The sequence below is a fragment of the Mastomys coucha genome, unplaced genomic scaffold, assembly GCF_008632895.1.
Source record: "Mastomys coucha isolate ucsf_1 unplaced genomic scaffold, UCSF_Mcou_1 pScaffold20, whole genome shotgun sequence".
NCBI classification, from domain to species: domain Eukaryota; kingdom Metazoa; phylum Chordata; class Mammalia; order Rodentia; family Muridae; genus Mastomys; species Mastomys coucha.
The window spans coordinates 81,721,844-81,736,992 of record NW_022196903.1 but is presented as its reverse complement, the minus strand read 5'-3'; positions in this window follow the sequence as shown (position 1 = coordinate 81,736,992).

The window sequence follows — 15,149 nt, the reverse complement described above, 5'->3', positions numbered from 1 at the left end:
AATTTATTGACTGTCATCCAATGGTCTCTCTAATTTGGTAATTGGAGAAATAGGTCCAATATTATACATTCCATATTCACTTTTAGCTTGTTTGTTCATGACAGTGTCTAGCTGTGTATAAAATAATGGTCTTGAGATCTTGCTTCTCCTATCTCAGCCTCTCTATTAGTAGTATTGTATATTTAATGTTTTTACACTATACTATGGTTTTCATAACAGCTTACATATTTTAAAATTATTTATATACCCAAAAGAAATGTAGACAATTAAATTGGGAAGGGACTTGTAAGAGAACAACAAAGAGTGAGACTGAATGCTTTGCTTGACGTTTGTAACTCTTGTATCAAGTTACCACAGTAAAAGCCAAGATTTTAAGCTCTACTAAATACAAAACAAACAAACAAACAAAAAGACTTTATATATTCATGTTTATTTAAGAAAATACTAGTAGTGATGTATTATTTTTAAGTATACAGCTAATATGTTTGGAGTTATTTAAAATTTATATTGAGAAAAACTTATGTATTTTCAGTATTGCCATAGACAAGCATCTATATAAGACTGTTAAGTTGATTGTTGTTTTATATCAAACAACTTTTATAATACTCATTTTTATTGTTATAATATTTTATAAATTTTAAAGAATGTGACAAAAAAAGATTGTAGGTATTGAAGGGGGGTCTCTGGGAGGAGTTGGGTACAAAAGGAAAACAAGAATGTGATTTAATTCTATTTACTTAAAATATGTTTTTAAATGTTAACAAATTCAGATAAATTGAAATCATGTAACTTTTCTCATCATAATGCAATAAAACTAAAAAAAAAGAAAAGAAAAAAAAGAGTGGGTTCAACACATAGCTCTTCCAGTGGTGAGGAGCCACATCAGGAATGTGTGGGTGTGTCCAAGGCACCTCTGAAAACCCAAGCCAGAGAGGGGATGTGAAGTGGAAACTTAAGGGTTCTTTGACAAAAGAGTGAGACTTTGGTCTCACTCAAAAGTTGGTATTTTGTGAAGGCAGTCTCATGAAGGAACATTTAGATGAAGCAGACAAAGATGAAAGGATGTTGTGCTAAAGCGAGCACGTGAAAGGACAAGTGAAGGATTCTTCGCTAAGGACACACATGTATGGGTCTGCCTTACATCGTGTAGTTGAGCTGCGTTTGTCAGGACTCCATAGAGAACAACACCACAAAACTTCTGGTTGTGTGCTCTGGTTTCTTGCCACTTCTGGGACTTAGGCTGATTGGCAGAGTGATGTCAGCTGAGACAGACCCACGTGCTGAGATAAGGACATGCAATGTTTGGAGGATATAAATAGGCCCAATGGACAGTGACTGAGGCTGAGCTGGGCTTGCTTATAGAGCTTGCTGTGCAATGCTTGTGGGTCTCACATCTTCACTAGTCTTCATTTCTCTGAGAGACCCACAGAGAGAACTCCAGGCCTTCCCCCTGGTCCTATCTGCTGACTCAAGTGGAGGCTGAGGTCTGATTGTCTCTGCTAGATAGTACCACTTTTGATGATTCGAGTTTGCTATCCTGACTCTACCGTACTAAACTGTTGATGTATCTGTGTAGTTTTTTCTCGTGGATCGAGCTCCCACTGCTAACCTGTGAACTGAACTGCTGATTTCCAGAGAACACAGACAGGAGTTTCTCCAAAGAACCTTTTGTTTTGTTTTGTTTTTCAAGACAGAGTTTCTCTGTGTAGCCCTGACTGTCCTGGAACTCACTCTGTAGACCAGGCTGGCCTCGAACTCAGAAATCCACCTGCCTCTGCCTCCCAAGTGCTGGGATTAAAGGTGTGCGCCACCACCGTCCGGCTCCAAAGAACTTTTCTAAACTGGTCCACTTCCTCCTATATCCCACTACCTCTGGTGGGTAGTGGACTAAAAGGAAGGTTAAAGCCTTTAAGAACCATCGTTAAAAATAAGGTTTGAAAAAATTAAAGTTACAGAGAGTGTTTCTCACTCCTTGTCTGTTCCCACTTTCCTTGTGACCCTTGACCATGCTCTGAGAGGAACTTAAAGCATTGGGAGAGCATCCTCCTATCTGAGTCCATGGGGCCTTAACAACTGGGGACAACAGTTCTTGGGAGCATGTGGAAAGAGCCAATCCTGCTAGCGTGGTCACCTGCTCACACTGTCCATGTTGAGGGGTACACAGGATGTGGTGAGGTCTTCTCCTTCTTTAATCACCAGGGATCCCTCACATTCTTCTCTCAATGATCATAATATCTACCATGTCCTCAGGGTCCCCAGAACTCTCTATGTCCTTGAACATGGCGGAGCTTCACCCCAGGCATCTGGGTGTTTCCCTATCATGTGACCTGGTGGGAGTCAGCCCATGGGGTGAGGTGGACTCTTTCAATAGGACTTTGAAGCTATATCTCCACTTGACCTCCAAGAAAAGCCTGTGACACATGATGGTGAGTTCTCAGAAGCCCAAACTCCTGTGATTGGCATGTCAATGTCCCATTTCCCCTCTGCAGCTGGAGAACAGTGGGACCCCCATCTCTGATGGGGTCTAAGTAGAGCCTGCAGAGGGAGGGGCAGCCCAGGCTCCCAGGTGTAGTCAGTACCTCTCACTCTCAGACTTCCTCCGGCCTCTGCGGGAAGCCTGGCCGTGCCAACCAGCACGTGTGGCACAGTGGCCTGGGTTGCAAAATATATCCGGCATGGCAGTTGGTGAAGTTATGCAATCGCCCCCAACTTACGGAAACCACCTTGAGGTGCTCCCGGGGAGCAGAGGTGGATGGCCGGGCCACTCGGCTGGCTGCAGGCCTAAAGTGGTAGTCGGCTTCTTATAGATCCCAGGTTGTCCATCAGAGCTTGCCTTATGGAAGTGGGACCAACCCTTGATAGGGCTGGAGAGCATGCTCTGAGAAGCTGTGGTGGCCAGCTGGAGAGAGGGTCATGTCAGGGGTCAGTTGTCCCCCTTCTCGGGTAGATAACAACAAGTGTGTAGCTTTACAATAAGACTTAGGTAGCAAATAGATTTAGGGGAAAATCCCACAGCCTGGTCCCAGCTCCATATGGGACTTTCTCCTGTTCAGAGCTCCCATAGCAGGATAAAGTGAAGATGGGACAAGTCTATGCTGACATCCTGGGATTCGTAAAGGCAAAGTCAGGACACTTCCTAGACAGCCACGCCCACCACAGCTAAATGGTCAGTTATTCTTGAGAAGGCTGTTTGGCCTAGCCAGAGGGATTCTGGAACTAAGTGAGGGTGACCCCAGCCTCCTCCATATATTGCCACAAGGAAAGCATGGCCCTAATTGGAATAAAGCTCAGGTTATCTGAGAATGGAACCCCGGCTCTGCCTAGCCCTCATGCCCTGAGTTGTCCTAGCATTTTTCGCTCTCAGTTCTCTGAGGGTGATGGGGATCAAGGAAGTGAGAGGAAATCTGGTTTTGTTCCAGTCTCACTACCTGGCTACATGTCTGTCTTAGGGTCTCAGCCCCAAGGCTAGGAGAAGTGCCCTGTTGGAAATCCAGCCCTCTTGGCCTCCTCATCCCTACTGAGGGGGTGCTTCTGTGTGAATTCACATTGGATATTGTACAATTGCTCCTTGCTCTTCTGCTCCTCAAAGTATCTGAGGCCAATCTTGGTAATACACACACAACTGCTCTGTCTGCCTCAGCTCCTGGGTTGTTTAGTGAATGGATACATCAGAGCTTATTGAGCCCTCTCCCCCAGGACTGGACACAAGGTTACTTCCATCTTTTAGTCTGACAGATAATGGAGTCTTCACTACCTTCCAGCACTTACAAAGTTGCCTTGGAGAACCCAAACTCAGAGGTTCCTTTGTCAAATAGGATATGTGTATCTTAGCTTAATGGCTATAGGGAGATACAAATTCATTGAGGAAATAAATGCATTTTTTCATAGTTTATTTTTTAATACGCTTTTTTCTTGTGCATAGTGCTTTGACATTTCACCCACATGATAGCATACATCAAATTACATCTCTTTATATCTGAATAATATTCTCTTGTATGGATGAGATAATTAGATGTATTTTGTCCCTCTTTGTGTGTGTGTGGTTTTTCAAGACAGGGTTTCTCTGTATAGGCCTGGCTGTCCTGGAACTCACTCTGTAGACCAGGCTGGCCTCGATATCAGAAATCTGCCTGCCTCTGCCTCCCAAGGGCTGGGATTAAAGGTGTACACCACCACTGCCTGGCTTGTCCTTCATTTTATTGCCATTAAATCTTAAGTATGAAGTCCACTTGTTTATTTTTTTTATTTTTAATTATATGTATTCATGTGTGTCTGTGGGGTGGGTGTATGTCCATGTGAGTCCAGGCATTCAACCATGGAGGCCAGAGGCACTGGGTGTTCCCCCTACCTCCTGTCCCCTGTACTGGAGTTGAAGGCTTTTGTGAACCACCTGGCATGGGTACTGGGAATCAAACTCAGGCCCTCAGGGCCTCTGCTGGAGCAGCATGTGCTTCAGGCCCCCAGGTTGTGTTTCTTCAGACCAACCATCTGTGTTAGGGCCATGGGCCATGAGGAGCAGACTACAGACGGCTGTGGAAAGCAGCAGAGTTAACTGGGCCCAGCTTCCCATTGTCCTTGCCGGCTTGTTAAAGTGCGGGAATGTTGGTCAATTCTTGTATTTTCTTTATTGGTTTTGTGTGTGTGTGTGTACACAGGTGCACATACCACAGTGCATGTATGAGGGTCAGAAGACTTCTAAGGGTTCCAAATGGAATGCAGTTGTCAGGCTTGTGCGGCAAATGCTTTTACCTGCTCAGCTATCTCACCAGTCCAAAGTGGGGGAATTTTGCTTTCATTCTTGTCCTTTTGCCTTGTATCACCCACGTACACTGTAGTCTCCTGACATTTGGGCTACAATGGACCCGACACGAGCAGTGGTCCCATAGAATGATGGCGATGGCCTTGCTGCTGTGACTCTTCTGAGGATGTAGAACAAATGTCTGTTTCCCCCAGACAGGGCACCAATGACGTACCAAAAAATAAAATAAAAAAATCTACACAAGTCCAACTCAGTGAACCAAGGACTTTATTGCAATTAGTCACAGGCACATGAGTGAGAGGTAAAAGTCACACAGAATCATAGGTTAGGGGTCACTCACAGGAGCCAGGTGAGGGGTCACTCACAGCAGTAAGGTGAGAGGTCACTCACAGGAGCACAGGAAAGGGGTCACTCACAGGAGCAAGGGGGGGATCATTCACAGGTGCTGGGGGAGGGGGTCACTCACAGGAGCATGGGGGAGGGGTCACTCACAGGAGCATGGGGGAGGGGTCACTCACAGGAGCATGGGGGAGGGGTCACTCACAGGAGCACAGGAAAGGGATCACTCACAGGAGCAAGGGGAGGATCATTCACAGGAACAAGGGGGAGGGGTCACTCACAGGAGCAAGGGGGAGGGGTCACTCACAGGAGCTGCGGGAGGGGTCACTCATAGGAGCACAGGAAAGGGATCACTCACAGGAGCAAGGTGAAGGGTCACTCACAGGAGCACAGGTGAGGGGTCACTCACAGGAGCCTAAGGTGAAGGGTCACTCACAGGAGCACAGCGTGAGGGGTTACCTGCAGGAATACAGATGACTCAAACACAGCCAGATCACCGCAAAGTCACACTCCTATCATGGGTGACACCCTCATGGAGGCTGTTCTATGGAATCGCACCTTCAGTTAACTTCCATTTCCTATATACCTGAGCACCCACCCTCTAAACCTGCAGGCAGCTGGAAGCTGGAGGTAAGGGTAGGTGGAAACCTGGAAATCTTCTATCCCTGTGTGTAACACAAACATCAACAGCTCCATTGCCATTCCCACAGACCTGCTACTGGGCCAAGAGTTCTCTAGGTCACCATAGAAACCTCTGCTCCATAATCGCTGCTGGTCCTGTCATGCCTGAAGGAGAAAGCTATGCATAAAACAGCCACAAACTTCTGTCGTGCACGGATAGCACAGCTGTGTGGTTCATACCTGATAATTGTGATTAAAAAAACTACAATACTGGTTCATACCATCGTGGTATTAGACCTCTATCTTTTTTTTCTTTACTGTTTTCCTTTGTACAAATTGTAACATTTGAATACAGTATAAGCCCAGCAGTACATTATGTATTATACACACTGTTCTGTACAGTGGCTGAAGATCAAAGAAAGAGGAATGCTCGTCTGTACTTACCGTATTTCACTTTTAATTACATTAAGTACAATCCTACTTCTATTTAAGTGGCTTTATTACTTTATTGGTTCTCTGGCTTGTGTTTTGTGAGGTTTGCTCCCGGGCCCAGCCTCAAGCACTTCCTTCATTCTTTCTCTAAGATGCATCTGCTACCCAAAGATCATCTCTGGGTTGCTTGGGTGGAAATGTCTTTAGCTTGACTCTCATCTCACTTAAGGTACTGTCTTAGGGTTGCCTGTAGCTTCTCTCTGTTCCCTACATCCTGTCCTCCCCACCCTAGCCCCGTGGCAGTATAGAGCTAGGGAAGTTTTCAGTAAATGTAGCAAACTCTTGTCTTCTGTTCTCTGTTCTCTGTCTGGCACTTCCATTGTGCAAATGCTGATGTGCTTCGACTCTTCAGAGGCTCAGTGTCTTTCTCTCCATTCTCTTTATATGCTATGTAAAATCATCCATCAAGCTACCTTCACAGTCACTAACTCTTTCTTCAGCCACTTTAAAATCTACCTAGCATTTGTGACTTTACATTTTCATCTTGCTTGTGTTTTTCTTTTTTTTTTTTTTAATATTTTTATTTTTATTTTTTATTTTTGGTTTTTCAAGACAGGGTTTCTCTATGTAGCCCTGGCTGTCCTAGAATTCACTCTGTAGACCAGACTCACTCAGAAATCTGCCTACCTCTGCCTCCTAAGTGCTGGGATTAAAGGTATGCAGCACCACTGCCCAGCCTTTTTAAACATTTATTAATGTGTATTTTCACGGGCCACGTGTATTTGGGCACCTGCAGAAGCCAGAAGAGGGTGTTAGATTCCCTGGAACTGAAGTCACAGGCAGTTGTGAGCCATCCAGTGTGGGTGGGTGCTGAGAACCAAACTCTGGCCCTCCAGAAGGCCGCAAATGCTCTTAATCGCTGAAGCTTCTCTCCAGCCTGCCACCAGTGTCTTTCAGCTTTATAATAGTTTCTTGTTTGTTTCAAGGGCTGGGATTTAAACCCGAGCCTCATGCAAAGCCCTGGTTCATTACTGACAGATATTCCATCTCTCTGTTTGCTTTTTAAAAATAGTTCCTGTGTGTTCATTGACATTCTCTATTAATGAGACATTGTCTGCATTTCTGACATCTTTAATTGTATTTTCTTTAGTGTGTGTTTTATAGGGCAGCATCTTATCTGTTAAATTCTGAGCACAAGCCCAAAGAGATTCTCTTCGTTGCCTCCATTTTTCATTCTTTCACGCTTCTTGTTTGTTTGTCTGAAGCTGGACACTTTAGACAATATGTTGCAGCCGCTCTGAGGACAGCCTTCTTGTCCTTCAGCTGGATACCAGCATTTGTTTGCTCCTGAGCTTGGGGGGAGGGGCAGGGCATCATACTGGCGATGTCACCTTGCCACCCTCATGGCTGCCTTAGCCATGCCCAACGTTCTCTTTGGAAGGACCCTGGCGGGTCTCTTTCTTGTCATTCCCTAACCACATGGAGAGCACTGGATGACACATGGAGGGCACTGGGTGACAACACTGTTGGCTTCAGCAGTAACCTGGGTGCAAACTGCTCCACATTCTGACCCAGTCAAACACAGGCTCCTCTGGAGTCATTGTCTGTGGTTTGTTTTTTTGTTCTGTTTTGTTTTGTTTTTTTCTTTAGGTTACCTTTGCCCTCATCCGGTCTGTCCCCTTACCTTCAGCTTCCAGGAAGCAACGGAAGCTCCAGGGTGTGAAGCTTGAGACGTGTGTCTTTGTTCCCTGGGGCCCTGGGTCAGCGGATGCTCTGTGACTTGGTGAGTCAGCAGAAGGCATCTCCTGTCACCTAGTGGATTCTTGTCTTACCCTCTCCAAGAATACACTAGGCAGACAGCAAAGAGTACAAATGGAGGTACTCTGTTGCTAACTCCGGATTTAACGACTGAAAAAAGGTGAAACTGATCGCCACTCGGGCCAGGGATGGGAGGAGTCCATCTCAGTTTCCGGGGAGTCTTAAAGCAGAGTCCAGTCCTACGCCAGGGCCGCCAGAGCTGCCAGAGCCACCAGAGCCACCAGAGCCGGAAACCAGAAACCTGGTCCTGAAGAATTAAAGACTCAGACTACCCAAATTTATTGAGAAACAAGCTACCTTTGATGGGCTAAATGTGAGCACACAAATAAGGAGAGACTTAGGAACAATCAGAAAAGAACTGTCAATATTACCTGTGCAGATTCTCAGTTCCTATGGTAACTGTGAAAGCTTGCTGCTTTCCCACCTGGAGGCTCTGGCCATCAATTTCCTTCAGCTGAGCTTTTTCAGCTGTGACCTTTTTGATTGACAGCTGTCAGTCAGTAAATCATTCTCTGCCTTCTGGGCTTGAGTTCCCCAGTCCTATAGTGGGGGTGGAGGGTAAGTTGTGTATTGGTGATCAAGAGAGCTCCATCTTGGAGCTGTATCTGCCATGGCCTGTCCACCTCTGCACTTCTCAAATATACAACTTTTGTTTCTTTGTTTCTTGACACTGTTTCTCTGTGTAGTCCTGTGTAGTCCTGGCTGTCCTAGAACTCACTCTGTAGACTAGACTAGCCTTAAACTCAGAGATCCCCCTGCCTCTGACTACAGAGGTATGGTCTGTCTTTTAAACATAGTATTGTTTATCTCATTTTCATTAATATGCCATCCAAGAAACTCCTTTTGGGAAACGGTGTGCAATGAATCCATCTTAAGCTCAGTAGCCCTTGTGTTTCAAGGTCAAAATAAGTTTGTTTCTGTTTTCTATAAAACTTAAATTTCTACATCTTAGAATGTAACCATAACTTGAGCCTTCCTGGAATTTGACTTGCTCGGTACCTGACTGATTCTTGACCTTCGCCCACCCTCATAAGATGGGCGCTCTGCCAAGTTCCTATGCAACCAAAATTCCTCTGGGAATCCCCCAGCCCTAAAAGACTCCTTAGTTGCCTGGGAGTAGTTGCATATGCCTTTGACCCCAGAACTTGGGAGGCTGAGGCAGGCAGATGTTTGTGTTTGAAGCCAGCCTAGTCTACACAGTGAGTTCCAGGATAGCCACGGCTACACAGAGAAACCTTACCTTGAAAAACAAAGCAAACAAAGAACCAAACCAAACAAAAACCCCAACCTTAGTCTTACATTTTTTGAACTATATAAACCCCACCTTCTCCTGTGTTCCACACTGTTCTTTCAAACCCCACTTTAGGGAGACGGCCATTTCTGATAGAAAATAAAGCTTGTGCCAGGCAGTGGTGGCGCATGCCTTTAATCCCAGCACTTAGGAGGCAGAGGCAGGTGGATTTTTGAGTTCGAGGCCAGCCTGGTCTACAAAGTGAGTTCCAGGACAGCCAGGGTTACACTGAGAAACCCTGTCTCAAAAAAAACAAAAATAAAATGACATAAAATAAAATAAAATATAGCTTGTTTAACTTGACTAAAAATTTTGGGTAAAGGTCTTTATTCTTGTTTGGTGTGATTACCAGGTAGGCAGGGGTTACTTGGTGTCCGCTGTCTACTTGTTAACAAGGAGTTCAATGTAGGTCTCTGTGCGGATGAAAGACATTTTTCTCATCCGAGTGGCTATGAGCTTGGGAAGCAGAGGGACATGCTTGTTCCATCTCGTCATCACGGGACCCTGTCTTCTTTTCTGGCTTCATGTCCTTAGAAAAGACAAGTCCTTTCTTGCCAAAGTGACATTGTGAAATGTCAGGGCCAATCCTTTAAGTAGCACACATTCAGAATGTTTGAGGGCTTTACAGCTGCAGGGCACCCTGGGAATCCTTGTGCTCAGGAAGCTGGATGGATGGTTTGTTTTTTGTTTGTTTGTTTGGTTTGGTTTCTTTTTGTTGTTGTTCTTTTGTTTTGTTTTGTTTTTTTGAGACAGGGTTTCTCTGTGTAGCCCTGGCTGTCCTGGAACTCACTCTGTAGACCAGGCTGGCCTCGAACTCAGAAATCCACCTGCCTCTGCCTTCCAAGTGCTGGGATTAAAGGCATGTGCCACCACTGCCCAGCTTAGGATGGATGGATGGATAGTTCAAGGAGGATGATAGGTTCAAGGCCAGCTGAGGTTGCAAAATGAAAATGAAAATGGACTTTACAGCATGACTGCAGACACCTTTCCTGCTCCCGTTGCTGCCGCGCCTATCCACTTTGCTTGCATGGCTCCTTCAGATGTGTTGCTTCCTGTGAAATTCCCACAAGGCCCTTGCTACTTAGGATGTTATTTCTCCACTTTACAAGGGGATGGCGAAGACTGGATAAACCCATGAAGCAACCACGCTTCCCCATTTACTGTACATGTGGCCCTACTCAGCCTCCCAGACCCGGGTTATCATTATTGTTCAGGCTGTTCTCTCACAGAAATCAAACCCAGGACATAATTTTATCTTTCCTGTCACTGACTCCACCCACAATGCATCTCTTCTCCAGTGGAGCTGGGGAAGCTCCCCCATCTCACCCCATCTCCTTCCTGAATCTTCTTCCTGGTCCACTCAGAGGTCACTCCATGTCTACGGCAAGCAGGTTCCTGGGTCTTGGTGATTACTCATGCCACAGGTTGGACCAGTCCATGAACACTTGGACTTTTGCTAGAGCATTAGTAAAGGAGGAAGTCCTGTCCCCATAGTGACTGGAGATAGACAGTTTGCAGGAGCTATGCTGACTCTTTCTAAAGCCTTGATAGGAAAAGCAGACGGCAATGGAGGGAGAAGCCTTGTCTGGCACCGTGTGCCTCCCACTTCTGTCAGAACTGCCTCCTTTGTGGTTAGCATTTGAATGGCAGATCTATTGCTTGCCTTAAAAAACACCCCCAACAAAAGCCACTGGTTTACAACACATTCCAGAGTTTACCTCCATTTTTCAACACTGCAAAGCACTTTCATGCATCGGGTGCTGCTAGAGTCTGCTCAACAGGTGTGGTCTCCACCTTCCTGGGATCCACAGACTGAAGGAGGTAGATGTCTGCCAAATCAAGTAGGGTAGACAAAGGAGGGGGATGTCCTTAGAGGTGGGCAGTGGGGAGACTGCTCTGAATAGAGGGCAGCAACAGGGGCTCTGTCCAGGACCCAGCCAGAAGCAGGGCGTTGCAGGGACATGTACTGATCACTCTTTTCTATCCTGAAAGCTACAAACAAGGACTCTGGGCTTTGAGACAAAGAACTCCACCCTTAACTGCTTCAGGAAAGGGTGTTAAAGCAGGAAACAGAGGGAGAAAAGAGACCCTCTTCGTGACTGTAGCTTCAACAAGTTCAAGGTTTCTCACATCTGACGCAACAGCCCAAGCCCAGCAGAAGCAGCTCAGGTGGCACAATGACTTCTCCTCAACTCATCTGGAGGAGCAGGCTCAGCTCCAGCAAAGCGGCTCAAAGATAAAAGCTGTGGTTGCCTCTTCTCACCTCCCATTGGCCTGAGATTAGTTCTGTGACCTTGCCTAGCTGCAAGGGAAGCTGGGAAATGTAGTCAGTAGCTGGGCGATGGACATAGCATGAAGAAGCCTTTTCAAAATTCCTACCTTGGAACCTCAAGGCCATTTGTATTAAGAGATGATGTCTATGGGGTCGGTGTGGCCGTGAAGGCTAACTAGATGGGTGCCCCACTGAAGCATGTTCATCTCTTAGAGTCCTTCCGCTCAGAGACCTCAGCTTTAGAGCCGTCAGAAATAGAACTCTATTCTTACATGTCATTCAGCCTAAGGCATTTCGTTATGGCAGCAGAAATATACAGAGACAACAGTCCTACATCAAACTGAAACTTTGCTGCCTTGACTTTTAAGGCATGTGTGTGTGTGCGCGCACATACACTCATGTGCTCAGTCACTTCTATGTGCGTGTGTGGAGGCCAGACACTGAGCCAGGTAATGTTTTTCCTCTCTCCCCACCTTATCTATCTATCTATCTATCTATCTATCATCTATCTATCTATCTATCTATCTATCTATCTATCTATCTATCTATCTATCTATCTATCTAGAGTTAAGCTCTCCCACTGAACCTGATCTCCTCATTAGGACTCTACTACTTGGCCACTGAGCCCCTAGGACACTCCTGTCTCTGACCTCCAGCCCAAGGCTTAGAAGTGCACACACCTGTCTTTTTACCTTTGTGCTGGAGACCCAAACTGAAGTCCCCATGTTTTCACAACAAGCAATTTACTGACTGAGACGTCTCCTCAGCCCTAAGGATTTTAACAGTTGGCCCATCACTTACAATTATTAATTCTGTTTTAAAATGTAAAGTTCCAGGGCTGGAGAGTTGTCTCCAAGGTTAAGGGAACTCGTTGCTCTTGCAGAGGACCCTAGTTCAATTCCAGGTACCCACATGGTGGCTCAAAACCAGCTGTAACTCCAGCCTCAGAAGATCCGATGCCCTTTTTCTGACCTCAGAGGGCACCATGCATGCACATGCTACGTATACATACATGCAAACAAAACACTCATAAACATAAAAAGACTAAAATAAGCATAAAAAGATTTTTAAAAAAATATTTATTTATTATTATAAATAAGTACACTGTAGCTGTCTTCAGACACACCAGAAGAGGGCCTCTGATCTCATTACAGATGGTTGTGAGCCACCATGTGGTTGCTGGGATTTGAACTCAGGACCTTCAGAAGAGCAGTTGGTGCTCTTACCCGCTGAGTCATCTCACCAGCCTTAAGAGATTTTTTTTTTTTAAATATAAACTTGGTAGCTTAAATTTTTAAACTATTTTTCCATTTTAGTTTCACAGAGCTGTACAACCACTGCCTCTATGTGGCTTTGGAACATTTACAAAAACTTTTTTAAAATGTGTACATTTGTATGTGCATGTGTGTATGTGCGTGCGCGAGTGCATGCGTGTGCGTGTGTGTGGGTGTGCGTGTGTGTACGTGTATGTGTATACCATGTATGTGGGTACCCGGGGAGACCAGACAAGACCACTGGATATCTTGGGGCTGGAGTCCCAGGCAATTGTAGGGGACCCACAAAGGTGCTAAACCAAAGTAGGGTCCTGTGCAAAGGCAGTGCATGTCAAGGCAGCTCTCCAGCCCACACAGGAACACTTGCCCTTTCTGAACACTTCACACACACACACACACACACACACACACACACACACACACAAAATCATCTAAGCTGTGGCCTCAGTGCAGAGCCTCCGTCACTGATTAGCACAGAACTGCAGACCTGCTCTGTCTCGTCTTCTGCAGTGGTAGCTCCTTCAGCTATTTGCATCCTTTGGAAATGCTGCTGTTGAGTTCTTGTAAGCTTTTTCATAGACATGGTTTTAATTCTCTTGGGTCCATATATCGAGTAGAAAATGGCCATACGCAGTTTTATGTTCAACTTTTTTCTTAAGATTTATTTTATTTTTTCCTTTCCCTTTTTAAAAAAACATTTACTTATTTATTTGAGGGTTCTTAACACTGGGTTTCCCAGTGTAGCTCTGGCTGTCCTGGAGCTCACTTTGTAGACTAGACTGGTTTTGAACTCAGAGATCCACTTGCCTCTGCTTCCCAAGTGCTGGGGTTAAAGGTGTGCGATACCACCACCCAGCTTTGAGATCTATTTTCAATTGTGTGCATGTGTGTACCGCATACATAAGTGTAGAACATAAGTGTAGATGCTCACAGAGGTCACATGTGTTGGATCTTCTAGAGCTGGAGTTACAGGTGGTTGTAAGCCATCCAACATGGGTGCTGGGGAATGAACTTTAATCTTCACAAAGAGCAGTGTTTTACAGAGTTAAGGTTTTACTGCTGTGAACAGACACCATGACCAAGGCAACTCTCATAAGGACAACATTTAATTGGGGCTTGCTTACAGGTTCAGAGGTTCAGTCCATTATCATCAAGGCAGGAGCATGGCAGCATCCAGGCAGGGGTGGTGTAGGAGGAGATGAGAGTTCTACATCTTCATCTGAAGGCTGCTAGCAGAATACTGGCTTCCAGGAAGCTAGGATGGGTGTCTTACAGCCCACACCCACAATGACGCCTACTCCAACAGGGCCACACCTTCTAACAGTGCCACTCCCTGGGCTGAGTATATACAAACCATCACAAGCAGTAAGCCATATGTACTCTTAACCACTGAGCCATCCTTCCTACCCTTGTATTTTTCACTAAGTCAAAGTCACCTGTCTCTGAATGGCTGTAGATTGACACTCCCAGTGGCATTATGTGCGATCTGGAGCTCTCAGCACCCTCACCAACTTCCCTTAGAGCCCACCTCTTTTCATTAGGGCCACAGTTATAGGCTCATCATGACCAAAAGCAACCTGGGGAGGTACAGGCTTATTTCACTCCCAGTTACACATCCCAGTCCATCATCAAGGGAAGTCAGGTCAAGAACAGAGGAGGAGGCAGAGACCAGGGAGGAAGCTGCCTACTGACTTAGCTCAGGGGCTTAGTCTGTTTTCTTATACAACCAAAGACCACCTGCCCAAGGGTGTTACCACACGTAGTGATCTGGGGCTTCCCACATCAATCATTAATCAAGAAAATGCACTACGGTCCTATCTCAGGCTGTCTGATAGAGGCATTTTCTCTATTGAGCTTCCTTCCCACAGATAACTCCAGCTTATACTAAATGGGTGTGTTGTTTTGTTGTGCTTTTTGAGACAAGGTCTCCTGTAGCCTCCGCTAGCCTTGAACTCCTTCTGTAGCCACAGATGACCTTGAACTCTTTTTTTTTTTTTTTTACAAATTGTAATCTTTTTTATTTATTATCCTGATAAATAGGATGTATAAAATACATTATGATTAACAAAATATTTCTCATACTTTAGAAATTTCTTTTAAATTTTAATTTTTAAAAGGCACATTTATTTTATGTGTATGTTTTTCTGGCATGTATATCTGTATACTATGTGAGTGATGGTATCCACAAATGTCAGAAGAGACTTTAGATCCCCTATAACTGGACTTATGCATGGCTGTGAGCCATCATATGTGTGCTGGTAATCAAACCTAGGTCTTCTACAAGAATAACAAGTGTTCACAATAGTGGATCCATCTCTCCAGCTTCCAAACGTAATTTTTATT